The following is a 12378-nucleotide window of genomic DNA, read 5'->3' as shown; positions in this document are numbered from 1 at the left end:
CAAAAAAATAACTGAATTGTAAAACAAATGGGTAACATAAACAAATTTAACTGGGCGGTAAGAAAAGAACTGACTTAAGTAACTTTAGAAACAGTATTTTTGACTATCAACTGTAAGAGTAAAGACATACTGTACACAAATACTGTACTCTAGTTAGGAAATTTCTCCTTAGAGGGGTATGTTTTGGTAATTTTGAAATTTTGTTTCAAACATAAAAGCAATCAAAAAACTTCTAATATTCTAAAATAAAGCAAAGTACATATATATAAGGATAATGAGAACGAGGTTTTTCAGTTTCACAAAAAGGAATTACAATGAAAAAAAACGGGACGACTAGAAGAGAATGAACCCTGTGCTTTTATTTGGAATCACACATAATATGAATTCATGGTTTTACATACACACAACCACAAATACACATATGTATAGAAGAATACTTATACAAAGAAGGGATGTCTATATATGTGACTATAAACACATACTTCCTAACTGCTGACTGAGAGGACCTAAAAACAATGATACCACAAAAACATGCACTTTTGAGTACACAATACTAAGTACACAATGAGTACACAAATACTGTTTTCTAAAAACCATTCTCCAATAACAGGAATCAGGATTCCTTAGAAAAATGGTTGATTCCAGATCTGGGTGGGGAAAAAACAAGATGTGTCTAATACATACTGTGGTGTGAGAAAGGAGTACAATGCCCAAAAAACGAGAGCATATCAAAAGGACACAGAAGCCAAACTGAAGAAAAGCCAAATGGCTAAAATTGAGAGCTATTACAACAAAATGATAGCATTAAGATTATAACCAAAAGAATGAAAAAAATATCAATGAATCCATACTAATAAATATTTGATTAAGTAAATAAAATGGGGAGAAGGGACAGCTATTTCTTACACACTTCCAGTTATTAAACATAGAAGGAATAATGGAAATCCTAAATAACCTTTAAATAAACACTAACATAATCATTGTGGAAGGTAAAAGGCACGGATGGATAAAATCAGTGGGTAGAAGTACAATGAGAAACACAACATTTGCAGAATCTCAAAGTATATCCACACAAGATACATATAAAATTGAAAGGAAAAAGCAGTAACTTTACAGTAGAAAACTTTGGTACACGTTAGCCAAGAGATGAAAGTTACCATCACATGTATTAAGACATACCCAAAACATGTCCTATGATGCACAGAGAATGGCACAGCATTTCTTCTGTAGCATTATTGCCAAGGTTGCATAACATGAATTAAATCATGAAAAATGCCAACAAGGGGTGCCTGGGTGGCTTAGTCAGTTAAGCGTCCAACTCTTTATCTAAGCTCAGGTCTTGATCTCAGGGTCATGAGTTCAAGCCCCACACTGGGCTCCACGCTGGGCATGGAGCCTACCTAAAAAAACAAAAACAAACAAACAAAAAACACCAACAAGATGACAGCTCTTAAAACTGATACAGACCTTAAAACAACTATTTATAAAAATGCGAGAAAAAAATGCTGAGATAAGCAATCACAAACTTCAGTGCAACAAATATTGAAAGTAAAAATCTTGTCAACAGGCAATCAAAAAAGTGAAAATTTTGAAGTTAAAAATACAGTAACTAAAATTACAAAATAAATGGACGATTCAACAGCACAATGGAGATGACAAAGGAACTTAAAAGAAATAAAAAGAAACTATCCAATACTAATACAGAAAATATTGAGCATAAATATACAAAGGCTCAGGGAACTATGAGACAATAACAGAAGGATAAGAGGAAAGAGTGTATGACTGAAAATATTTGAGAAAATAAATGCCTGAAAACTTCCTAAATTTTCCAATAGACACAGACCTACGGATTCAAGAAACTAAGAAAACTTCAAAAGGGATAAACACAGAGAAATCCACAGCCAGATACATCATAATAAAATTGCCAAAAAGCGAAGCTAAAGAAACCATTATATAAGCAGTAAGAGAAAAATAAAATACTACCACATAGAGGGATAATGATTCAAATAACTGATTTCCTATCAGAAAACACAAGAGCCACAAGAAAGTGGCACACATGTTTAAATGGCTGAAAGCAAGGAAATGTCAGCCTAAAATAATCTACCCAGAAAAATTACTAGCAGGAATGAAAGTAAAATAAAGACATTCTCAGATTATAGAAAACTAAGAATATACAGCCCCTGAGATCTTCTCTGTAAGAACTGCTACAAAAAAGTTCTTCACGTAGAAGGGAAATACCAGAAGGAAACCTGAATCATCAAGAATAAAGAGCAACAGAAATATTTATCTGGATAATACAACAGATTATTTATCTCTCTTGAATTCTTTAAAATTGTTTCAAGGTTGAAAACAAAAGATATGAACATCTTCTGATAGTTTTCAATGTATGCCAATGCAATACATGACATTATAGCATAAAAGAGAGACAGTTAAAGGACCTAAAAGATGTTAATGTTTCTACATTCCAAAATTATAGAGTAAAACAGACCGTGAAAACTTAAGTACATATTGTGTAACGCCTAGAACAAATACTTAAAAGGGCTACATAAAAAGATAAAGTCGAAAATAATAAAGTAAATGGAAAACTAAAAAGTACTCAAATAACCCAAAAGATGGCAGAAGGGGGAGAAAGAGGAACAAAAAAAGGAACAAAGAGAAAACAAAGAATAAAGTAGTAAACCTAAATCCAAACATACCAAATTTACATTAAATATGAATTGCCTAACCACTTAAACTCAAACACAGATATTGTCAGAATGACCAAAAAAAAGAAAAAGAAAAAGAAAAAATCTAAACCATGATACAATATCCTGTCTGCAAGAAACAGACTTCAAATATATTGATATAGGCAGACTAAAAGGAATGAGAAAATACACACCAAGCAAAGACCAACCAAACAACAGGACTTTCTATATTATACATTAAATGCAAAAACATATTTCAGAGCAAAGAAAATTACCAGAAACAATGACGGGAATAACATAATGAGAAAAGGGTCAATTGAACAAGAAGCCACAGCAGTGCTAAATGTATACGCACCTAACAGAGCTTCATAATACATGAAACAGAAACTGACAAAAGAAATACAAATCAGTGACACTCAATCCAACAACAGCAGGATTCACATTCTTTTTAAGTACATATGAAAGTATGTACTTAAAAGTATGTAGTATGTAGTATTACTTCAAATCATAATATAATTAAACTAGAAATTAATAACAGAAAGAAGATGGAAAACTCCCTTAATGTTTTAAAATTAAAAAATCAATTATACTTTTCATTCTCAGAAGTTTAAATTTTTTATCTTTCATACTTCAACTTAACGTTTTCAGTCTTTCCTCTACATTCACAGTAAGTTTAAAATACTTAAACCATTAATTCTATTATTTATGTCATTTTGAAGTCAGCTTCAATTGATAGATTTCTCTCCTTATATTTTCCAGATCTATGCAGGTCTCACTTTTTTTTTTTTAATCTGCTTTATTCACTTTTCAAAGTAAAACTTGTTTCCTTCGCACTCTTTTCCAACATAATGGTAGTCAAAAATTACTGGCATTTTACTGGCATAAGATAAACAATCCAACGTAAAAATTGGGCAGAAGATCTGAATAGACATTTTTCCAAAGAAACCATCCAGATGGCCAACATGTAAATGAAAAAATGTCAACATCACTAATCATCAGGATAACGTAAATAGAAAACCACAATGAGATATCACCTCACACCTGTTAGAATGATTATCATCAAAAAGACAAGAAGTAACAACTGTTTGTGAGGATGTGGAGAAAAAGGAACCCTTGTGCACTACTGGTGGGAATATAAACTGGGGGAGCCATGATTGAAAACAATATGGAGGTTCCTCAAAAAATCAGAAATAGAACTACCATATGATCCAGCAATTGCCCTTCTGGGCATACATACAAGAGAATTTAAAACAGGATCTCCAAGAGATATATGTACTTCCATGTTCTACTTCAGCATTATTTACAATAGCCAAGATATGGAAACAACCTAAGTGTTCGCTGAAGGATGAATGGATTAAAAAGAGCAGTGTATATTATACAATGAAATATTATTCAGCCATAAAAAAGGAATAAAATTTTGTCATTTGCAACAACATGAATGGACCTCAAAGGCATTATGCTAAATGAAGTAACTCAGACAAAGACAAGTACTATATTGAACTCTCTTGTATGTGAAATCTAAAACAACAATAACAAAACCAAGCTCACAAATACAGAGGAGAGACTGGATGTTGCCAGAGGTATGGGGACTGGAGGGGGGGAGGGCAATGTGAGGCAGGGATGGGTGAAGGGGATCAAACAGTAAAAAGTAAGAAAAAGAAATTCAATACTAAAAACCTATTTGAAACTACAGCTCTACGGCCCATCTTGATGGATATAAAATAACACTGTATGAAATATCATTAAAGAGGAAAAACGAAATATAAAATGGTATTTTTAAGACAAGTTGATTATAACTACACAGAATGCATATGTGTACATTAGTAAAGATATATTATTTTGAATAAAAAAATGGTTTAATATTTGTTATTTTTGGTAAATTTCAGTTTGGAAAGAATTAGAATGGAAGAAAGAAATGCACAGAAAGGTCTAATACAAAAAAAATTATTTGCATAAGATAGCTGGTACTTTTCCTCATACATCAGTCACCAATATTTTTGTTCAGTGTGTTTTCTGCCTTTCAACTTGGTAAAATGGTAAGATGTAAAAAGAGTATTTTTTTTTAAAGGTTTTATTTATTTATTTGACAGAGATAGAGACAGCCAGCGAGAGAGGGAACACAAGCAGGGGGAGTGGGAGAGGAAGAAGCAGGCTCATAGCAGAGGAGCCTGATGTGGGGCTCGATCCCATAACGCCGGGATCACGCCCTGAGCCGAAGGCAGATGCTTAACCGCTATGCCACCCAGGCGCCCCATAAAAAGAGTATTTTTATTCCATGTTTAAGAGAAATGCTATAGCATAAAATCTTTTCTCCCTTATTGCTGATGAGGGGGCGGTGGTAGCATAAGGTAGAGTTACACAGGTACAGGCATGTTTAAGGTTAAGCAAACTCTGATGAAGAGCTGGTTAGCAAATATTTTAGTCTTTGCAAGCCACATGGTCACTGTCTTAATTACTCAACACTACTGCTGTAGAATGAAAGAATCCATAGACAATGGGCATGCAGGTAAGTATAACTGTATACCAGTAAAGCTATTTATGAACACTGAAATTTGAACTTTACATGATTTTCATGAGTTAAGAAATACAATTCTGCTTGCGAATTTTTAAACTACTTAAAAATGTAAAACTACTCATAGTTTGCTAGTGATACAAAGTCAGACAACAGGCCAGATTTGACCCACAAACCATACTTTGAAGAACGTTAGGACTCAAATCATACAGAGTATGTTCTCCAACACAATAGAATTTTTAAAAATCAAAACCAAAAGAAAAACTTGGAATTCCACAGATATCTGGAAATTAAACGATACATTTCTAACTTACCCATGAGTCAAAGAAGAAATCACAAGCAAATTTTTTTCACAAGCAAAATTAATAGAAAGTACTGTGAACCGAATTATAATAAAATCACAGTATCAAAATGTATGAGATGAGAGGACAACACCAAAAATGGTGGAATAGGGAGCTCCTAGGAACCATCCCTTCACTGAAATTATTAAGGTGGCAAAAAAAATGTAAGAATCAACCTTTTCAGAACTCTAGAACCTAATCAGAAACTTACTACAATCAGGACAGCACTTAAAGAAGAAAGACGCTGTAAATTTTTTTTTTTTTAAAGATTTTATTTATTTATTCGACAGAGATAGAGACAGCCAGCGAGAGAGGGAACACAAGCAGAGGGAGTGTGAGAGGAAGAAGCAGGCTCATAGCGGAGGAGCCTGATATGGGGCTCGATCCCACAACGCCGGGATCACGCCCTGAGCCGAAGGCAGACGCTTAAGCGCTGTGCCACCCAGGCACACCGACGCTGTAAATTTTGTCATTTAAAGAAAAGAAATCTTATCAGGCCACTGCCTGACAACAAAGATAATGGAATGGAGACTTTAGTGACCACATATGACAAGGAATATAGTCTGCAAAAAATAGTTTAGACTTTAAACAAGTGGGCTGTCACTAAACAAGTGGATGACTGTACCCCACAATAAGCAACAACACAAACCCTGGGGAGGGGGGAAATATTCTGATTTCCAGAGCCACCGTACTACAAAATTCAAAGTGCCTACTTTTCAAGAGAAATTTTCATTAAAAAATTATTAGGCATGTAAACAAACAAGTATGGCCCATTCACAGAAAGAAAAAAGTTAAAAGAAAGTGTCTCTGAGAAAGCCCAGACATTAGACTTTCTAAAAAAAATCAACTATCATAAATATGCCAAAGAGCTAACAGAAACCATGGACAAAAACTAAAGGAAACCAGGAGAACAGCATATCAATAAACAGAAAATAACAATAAGGAGACAGAAATTACAAAAATGAACCAAATACAAATTCTGAAACTGAAAAGCAGAATAACTGAAATGAAAAATTCGCTGAATTTTAAAGGGGTTCAACATAAAATTTCAATAGGCTGAAGAAAGAAAAAATGACCATGAAGATAGGTAAATTAAGATTATCTAGTCTGAGGAATGGAAAAAGAAAAAACTGAAGAAAAATGAAAAGAGCCTAAGAGACAACATCAAGTATACCAACATATGCAAAATGAGAGGTCCAGAACAAAATAAGAGTCATAAAGAATATGTGAACAGTGGCCAATCTACATAACTTAAAAATTCAACGAACCCCAAGAGAATAAACTCAAAAGCCATTCACAGTGAGATGTAGTATAATCAAACTGTTGAAATCCCCAAAAAGAATCCTATGAGCAAGGAAAGTGAAGCAACCCATCAGAGATCATGGAGGCCAGAAAGCAGTGCAATGACATATTTAAAGTGCCGAAAGAAAAAAGCTGTCAATCAACATATCTATACCTGATTTAAAAAATGTTTTTCAAAAATAAAGGAAAGAGATCAGCTTATGGCATGACAGCATGAGGAGCTCCAGTGACCTGCTTCTCCCCACTGAAACTGATGAAAACTTTTTTTAAAAGCCATTGAAAGCCTCTGGAAACTGATCTAAGGACAAATGGCAAATAAACACACATTCAAGAATAACTTCAAAAATTCACTAAGATGAGTCTGTATTTGTTTTTTCTTAAGATTTAATTTATTTGACAGAGCGAGCACAAGCAGGGGGAGCAGCAAGCAGAGGGAGAGGGATAAGCAGGCTCCCTTCAGAACAGGGAGCCCAATGCAAGGCTCGATCCCAGGACCCCGTGATCATGACCTGAGCCCAAGTCAGGCGCTCAACCATCTGAGCCACCCATGCGCCCTGATGAATCTGTATTTGGACCAAGACCACTGCCTCCCTCCCTCCCTCAGCTCAGCTCAAGCAAGGGGAATCTCCACTCCAGATTCCTGCAACAAAGAACACAGGGCTCCCTTTCCACCCCTCCCCCCATGTCCCATTCAGAGGGCTTTCTTCCCAGGAGGAACAGAGTTTCTCATTCAGCCCCGAGCTGCCTGTTAATAGGGCTGAGTCCTGGGCAAGTGTGGTTGAGAGGCAGGGGTTCCAGCCCTACCAGCTCCCCCACTGGTGGAATGTATACTTTATTGGGTGTGGTGCATGGAAAAGACCCAGGCCCTGATCATCCTTGCCCTGGGATGTGAGGAGAGAAAAGCAAACCCAGATGACCTCTGGCTACACCCTCCGCTCCACAACATACTGTTACTCAAAGAGAAACTTGACATTGTTCCTACCCCACCTCCAGAGACCAGGCTCAGAGCTTTTGTTTGAGGGAAGGAGGAGACATTAAAACGATAGCTCTTAATTTCTTCCCAAAGGGACTGACTTCATTTGCAAGAGCATGGAGAAAGTCAAGCCTAAAGGAATCCTAAAAAAACACAATGAGGCTGTAGCAAAAGCCAATTAGCAGATTCAAAACACAGAGGCTAAAAAAACAAACAAAAAAAATTATTTTAAAAACAAAACAAAAAAACCACACAGAGGCTAAACTGTAGGTAAGCTAGTTTGCAGGAGAGAACTGGGAACTGAAACAACTGGGAGGAGCCCTCCTAGGGTCAAAACAAATAACAAACACTGATCTCAAAAACTATTTCTTCAAAGGACCCACATTTTGGTTCGATTAACTTTCAAAGTAGCTTATGCCCCAGGGCATTATGGAAAACAATTAAACAGTTAGTTCCCAGCAAATGGATCTTGGCTGCTGGGTGTGGTAAGGGAAAGACAGCCCTAACAAAACCAGTCATCCCACGGTGATTGTGGGCATATTCAAATTGCCCCTCCCTGAGGACCACCATCTGAGGACTAACCTTGTGGGAAAGACGACTACAATGAGATACAACTTCACATCCACTAGGATGGCTAGAATTGGATGAAGTCAGATAATGACAAGCGTTGGTGAGAAAGTAGACAAGTTAGAGCCCTCATATGCTGTTGCTGGGAACGTAAAATGGCTGCAGCCACTTTGGAAGAGAGTTGGGCAGTTTCTCAAACAATTAAACATAGCTACCATTAAGACCCAGCAAAAACACTTCTAAGTATACACCTAGAGAAATGAAAACATATGTCTACAAAGAAATCTGTACATGAATGTTTTTAGCAGAATCATCCTTAAAAGCCTAAAAGTGGAAACAACCTAAATGTCCATCAATGAATGAATGCATAAACAAAATGTGGTATATCCATAATGTAGAACATTATTCAGTCACAAACAGAATGAAGTATTGATACATGCTACAATATGGATGAACCTTGAACATTATTCTGAGTGAAAAAAGCCAATCACAACAGACCACATATTATATGATTCCATTCATACAGAATGTTCAAAACTGGGAAATCTATAGAGACAAAAAGTAGATTAGTGACTGCCTAGGGCTGGGCAAATAGGGTTCAAGGGGATACGGGGTTATGGCTAAAGTGCATGGACTTCTTGGAGTGATGAAAATATTCTAAAATGACTGTGGTGATGGCTGTACATAGATTAAAAACCACTGAACTGTACACTTCAAATGGGTAACTGTATGATGTGTGAATTATATTTCAATACATCTGTCAAAAGAACTGAAAGGAGAAATTAAGACATTTCCAGATAAAGAAAATACGAGGGAATTTGTTAACAGACCTACCCTACAAGAACTGCCAAAGGGAATTCTTCAGGCTAAAATGGAAGGATAATAAAAAGTAACTCAAAAGTATATGAACAAATAAGGAACACGGGAAAAGATAACTACATAGATAAATATAAAAGCCAGTACTATTGTGTTTTTGGTTTACAACTTCTTTTATTATTTTTTTTCATATGACTTAAAAAGAAACGGACAAACTTATCCTAAAATTCATATGGAATTGCAAGGGGCCTGGAAAGCCAAAACGATCTTGAAAAAGAACAAAACTGGAGGAGTGACACTTTGCAATTTTAAAACTTACTACAATCTACAGTAATCAAAAGTGTGGTACTAGCATAAGGACAGATACAGAGACAAATGGAATAAATTTGAAAGATCTGAAATAAACCTATACATCTGTGGCTAATTGATTTCAACAAGCGTGCCAAAGACCATTCAATAGGGAATGAACAGTCTCGTCAACATGTGGTGCTAGGACAATTGGCTTTGTGCATGTAAAAGAATGAAGCTGGACCTCACACCAAATACAAAAATTAACCCCAAATGGATCAATGACATAAATACAAGAGATAAAAACCATAAAACATTTAGAAGAATACACAGAGATAAATCTTCATGACTTTGGATTTGACAAAAAATTCTTAGATTTGACACCAGAAGCACAAGAAACAAAAGGAAAAAATAGACAAACTGGACTTCAAATTTTAAAAAAAAATTGTACACCAAACCAAAGGACATTATAAATAAAGAGTGAAAAATACCTACCGAATGGGAAAAAAACTTCCAAATCATATATATAACAGTTCAGAATATATAAAGAATTCTTACAACAGCAAAAATACCCAAATTAAAAAATGGACAAAGGATGGGGCGCCTGGGTGGCACAGTGGTTAAAGCTTCTGCCTTCGGCTCAGGGCGTGATCCCGGCGTTACGGGATCGAGCCCCACATCAGGCTCCTCCGCTATGAGCCTGCTTCTTCCTCTCCCACTTCCCCTGCTTGTGTTCCCTCTCTCTCTGGCTGTCTCTATCTCTGTCGAATAAATAAATAAAATCTTTAAAAAAAAAAATGGACAAAGGACCTGAATAGACATTTCTACAAAGAAAACATACAAATGGTTAACAAGCACATGAAAACATGCCCAAATCAGTCTTTAGGAAAACGCAAATCTAATCCATGACATACCACTTCAAACATACTAAAATGGTTGTAATTTTCTTTAAAAAAAAAAAAAAAAAAAGGAAATAACAAGTGTTGGCAAGGAAGCATGGTACATTTAACCTACAGTGAAATCGCCAAACCATTTTCCACAGCAGCTGCACCATTTTATACCCCAAAAGCAACATACAAGAGTTCCAATTTCTCTACTTCCTTACCAACACTTATTTCCTGTTTTTTTCCTTTAATTAGATTCTGCCTTCAACTTAGAAGAAACTTCAAATGGCCCCTGTTCCTGTAATCCCGGTAACAGGCATTTAAAAACTCATCTTTTTTATTGACTTTTCTTTTAAAAATTTCTCTTCAAAATTTGTTTAAAAAAAATAACCCATCTTAGAAGTAGTTTACATGTCACAAAGTTTAAGAAATGCATGGGAAATATAATCACTGTTTAAAATAATGGTTACCTCTGGTGATGAAGGAAGAAAAGAGATGAATCCAGGAACGGGTACACAGAGAACTTTATCATAGTAACATATCATTTTTACAGAGGTTCACTGTATTGTTTTTGGCATCTCTCATTGTGTTATTCTTTATATGTCTGTATATCTGAAGTTCTTATTTCATAACATATGTGGAAATCCCCCCAAAAAAGACAAAGAAAAAAAAGTTAATCTTACATTCCCTCATCACCCCTCCCACCAAAGACACAGGATCCTACTAGGTATCTGCAACTTACTTTTCTCACATAACAATCTATTATAACATTCTCTAGATCAAAAGTGTGTGAAGAGGTAAATCCATTTCTACAGCTGCAAAGTACTTCATAACACAAATGTCCCACAATTTATTCAAACATTCTACAGATGGATATACAGGTTGTTCCAGTTACTCATCATTAAAAAAAGCTGCAAATTTTTTACTGTCTTCCCCAAATGTTATGCTTAATATAAATTTAATTTTCACCGAGAGATTTGAACACGGAAAATCTAGCTCTTTTCCTACTCAGTGAGAAATCAAGGTAATAATCCACAAAATAATGTAACAATTTCCCCAAAGATTACCTGTATACACACGCACACACCTACCTCTGAACAGAACAATGTGCTTCCAGAACAAATGCTAATATTAAAATGCCCAGAAGTCCTCATCTGAAACATAAAGGTCATTAATTTTTTTTTAATCTAGCCCATGAGCATGTTACAAACTGATTAGTTTATCAAAATTACGACGTTTGCACGCGAAATACAGCACGAAGAAAATAAGAGAAAATAGGTCCAACAGGTTAGGCTGTTCCTGAAAGCGCTCTGGGGACACAAATCTTTCATTCTGGGCCCGCGTGGTGTCAATAAAAACCCATTTAAACAAGGAAAAATGAGAAGAAAACGGTTCAAAATCCCTCTTACGAGCTAATATCCGCAACCGTCTAGCTTCATCAGTGGCGGTAAGGTGACTAAAGAAAGGGAAATTACTCTCGGGTGTTTTATAGAGCGGTGAGAGAGAAAAATGAAAAACAGGCCGGCTCCTCCCCCCACTCAGGCAGGCCACGCGATCCCGAAGTGTGTAGCCTTACTAACGGACATTTTTCTAGCCGATGTGAAGCTCAACACTCACCACAAAACAAAAGTTGGCGAGCTTCTGTACTTTCCTCACATTTGTTCATTGGCTGCTTTCCACACCTGGTTCGCCGGCAGTACTTTCCCTCTGTACGAACGCCGCCATCTTAGGCCTTAGAGGACCTCTAGGGGATAGGACGATGAAAGCCTGGAGTGGGCGTCACAGCCAAATAGGTCCCGCGCCCAACCGCCGTGCACTGCTGAAATGGCTCCGCCGGCAACGTGACCCAGCTTCTCTGCGGCCCCTCCCCCAGTTTTCCAGAGCGACTGCGCGTCCTCTTACAGCCTTTGTCTTCATAGAAATGACCTCGTTCCTCCTCCTCTTCTTTCTTTTCTTTTTCTTTTTCCATCCCAAATTTCTTTTACCTTTGCCTCCACTCCTTTCTTCTTTC

The 12378-nt window shown here is 36.3% G+C and overlaps 1 long non-coding RNA gene across 2 annotated transcripts; it reads right to left on the bottom strand.

Annotated features, from left to right (window-relative positions):
• Window positions 1-339: 339 nt before the first annotated feature.
• On the bottom strand, window positions 340-12153 carry LOC113246594 (uncharacterized). Of its 2 annotated transcripts, none has more exons than XR_007188322.2 (4): window positions 11985-12153; window positions 11459-11521; window positions 10838-10987; window positions 340-1400 (listed from the first exon to the last, which is right to left on the bottom strand). It is a non-coding gene; the product is annotated as an uncharacterized LOC113246594 (long non-coding RNA). The 2 variants fall into 2 exon arrangements; XR_007188324.2 differs by lacking the exon at window positions 340-1400 and adding an exon at window positions 5789-10244.
• Between the last annotated feature and the right edge of the window lie 225 nt (window positions 12154-12378).

This window comes from Ursus arctos, chromosome X (genome assembly GCF_023065955.2).
Source record: "Ursus arctos isolate Adak ecotype North America chromosome X, UrsArc2.0, whole genome shotgun sequence".
NCBI classification, from domain to species: Eukaryota; Metazoa; Chordata; class Mammalia; order Carnivora; family Ursidae; genus Ursus; species Ursus arctos.
Note: the sequence above shows the minus strand (reverse complement) of the source record. Positions and strands in the feature narration are given on the sequence as shown.